The sequence below is a fragment of the Arachis ipaensis genome, chromosome B10, assembly GCF_000816755.2.
Source record: "Arachis ipaensis cultivar K30076 chromosome B10, Araip1.1, whole genome shotgun sequence".
Classification (NCBI taxonomy): domain Eukaryota; kingdom Viridiplantae; phylum Streptophyta; class Magnoliopsida; order Fabales; family Fabaceae; genus Arachis; species Arachis ipaensis.
In genome coordinates, this window is record NC_029794.2 from 59,036,108 (window position 1) to 59,038,918 (window position 2,811).

At 40.6% G+C, this 2,811-nt stretch overlaps 1 pseudogene; it reads right to left on the minus strand.

Moving 5' to 3' along the window:
• LOC110268422 overlaps positions 1 to 2,595 on the minus strand; it is a 3,655-nt pseudogene extending 1,060 nt beyond the window's left edge.

Sequence of the window (2,811 nt, forward strand, 5' to 3'; positions counted from 1 at the left end):
AGGAAGGTGGCATGATTTTCCATACAATAGCTGAAAGGGTGACTTTCCAATGGGAGTTTTGAAAGCTGTCCTGTATGCCCAAAGTGCATCTTCTAGCTTCCTCGCCCAATCTTTTCTTGTGCTTCCCACTATCTTTTCTAAGATCTTCTTCAACTCCCTATTTGCTAATTCAGCCTGGTCATTGGTCTGAGGGTGGTATGGTGTGGCTACTTTGTAGATCACTCCATATTTATGGAGGAGTTTCTCCATTTGTTTGCTGCAAAAGTGACCACCACCATTACTAACAAGACCCTTGGGTACTCCATATCTTGTGAAGATATGCTTCTTAAGGAATTGGAGGACAATCTGTGCATCACAGGTGGTTGTGGCTATGGCTTCCACCCACTTTGAGACATACTCGACTGCAACCAAGATATATCTGAACGAGTATGAAGGGGGAAAAGGTCCCATGAAATCAATGCCCCATAGGTCAAATAGCTCTACTTCCAAGATGAAATTTTGAGGCATCTCATTTCTTTTTGTCAATCCTCCAGCTCTTTGACATTCGTTGCATTGGTGAACGAACTCTCTGGCATCCTTAAACATAGTTGGCCAATAAAACCCACTCTGTAGTATCTTTGCAGCTGTTCTTTCTGGTCCAAAGTGTCCACCATATGCTGAGCCATGGCAATGCCACAATATGTCCTTCACTTCATTTTCAGGGACACACCTCCTAATCATTCCATCAGAACATCTTTTGAATAGGAAGGGTTCATCCCACAAGAATTTCCTTGCTTCATTGATCAGTTTCTTCGTTTGTTGCTTGGAAAATTCTTGAGGTATCTTCCTTCCTACCTTATAGTTTGCTATGTCTGCAAACCAAGGTGTTTGTTGAACGTGGAATAAGTGTTCATCAGGGAAGTTCTCATTTACTTGCTGGGGTTTATCTTGCTTGGCTTCTTGTGGCACTCTTGATAGATGATCTGCTACTTGATTTTCACTTCCCTTTCTATCCCTAACTTCAATATCAAATTCTTGTAGCAGCAACACCCACCTAATAAGCCTTGGCTTTGAATCCTGTTTAGACATTAAATACTTGAGAGCAGAATGGTCAGTGTACACTATAACTTTTGAACCGATCAAGTATTGTCTAAACTTATCAAATGCGTATACAATTGCTAACAGTTCTTTTTTAGTGGTGGTATAATTTTTCTGTGTTTCATTCAACACTTTGCTAGCATAATATATGACATGATGCAATTTGTCTTTCTTTTGCCCCAGTACAGCACCAATAGCAAGGTTACTTGCATCGCACATAAGTTCAAAAGGTAAATTCCAATCAGGAGGTGTGATGATTGGTGTTGTAATGAGCTTTCTCTTGAGAGTTTCAAAGGCATGTTTACACGTGTCATCAAAGATGAAGGGAGTATCATTCATTAGTAAGTTGCTCAATGGTTTTGCTATTTTTGAAAAATCTTTGATGAACCTTCTGTAGAACCCAGCATGCCCAAGAAAACTCCTTACTGCTTTCACATTAACAGGTATAGGGAGTTTTCCAATAACTTCTATTTTAGCTTTATCAACTTCTATACCTTTACATGGCACTTTATGCCCAAGAACTATTCCTTCCGGAACCATGAAATGGCATTTTTCCCAATTCAACACTAAATTAGTTTCTTGGCATCTTTTCAAAACAAGAGTTAAGTTATGCAAGCAAGTGTTAAATGAATTTCCGAAAACAGAAAAATCATCCATGAAGACTTCTAAGAATTTTTCCACCATATCAGAAAAGATGGAAAGCATGCACCTTTGAAAAGTGGTTGGTGCGTTGCACAGCCCAAAGGGCATCCTCCTATAGGCGAAAACTCCAAATGGGCATGTGAAGAATGTCTTCTCTTGATCCTTGGGGTCCACCACTATTTGATTGTATCCAGAGCACCCATCCAGGAAACAATAGTAAGCATGGCCCGCTAGTCTTTCTAACATTTGATCAATGAAGGGTAGAGGGAAATGATCTTTTCTTGTTGCATCATTCAATCTCCTATAGTCTATACACATTCTCCACCCAGTCACTGTCCGAGTGGGGATCAATTCATTCTTCTCATTGGTGATGACTGTCATTCCTCCCTTTTTTGGCACAACTTGTACCGAACTCACCCAAGAACTGTCTGAGATTGGGAAAATTATCCCCGCATTCCATAGCTTCATCACTTCTTTTTGAACCACCACTTTCATGGTTGGGTTGAGTCTTCTTTGAGGTTGAACCACAGGTTTTGATTCTTCCTCCAATAATATTTTGTGCATACAAATAGCAGGGCTGATGCCTTTGATGTCCTCAATTCTCCACCCCAAAGCTGTTTTGTGAGCTTTTAATACCTCAATCAACCTTGCTTCTTCATCCATGTTCAAGGAGGAATTTATGATCACTGGTAGTGCCTCGGCTTCCCCAAGAAACACGTACTTGAGGTGAGGAGGGAGAGGCTTCAACTCCTGTTTTGGTTTATCCTCTTTCTTGTCTTCAATAGATATTTCTATCACTTCCTCTCCTTGTTCTTCCTGATGCTCCAAATAGTCTTCTTCAAACATTTCTTCTACCAGCCCTTCTATCATATCCATATTCACGTAGTTCGCACATCCCCTTGTTGATAAATAGACTTCCAATGGTACAAGGTAGGAAGAAACTTCCTGGATCTTCCAACTTGGGAGGGAGTCCTTTTCTGATGAGTGCACTGCATTCTTCAGAGAGAAGTACAGTCTCCTTCTCCAGCCAGCTTCTTTTCTTGTTAATGAGTTCCTTCAAGAACTTGGCATATAAGGGCATCTGTTCCAATG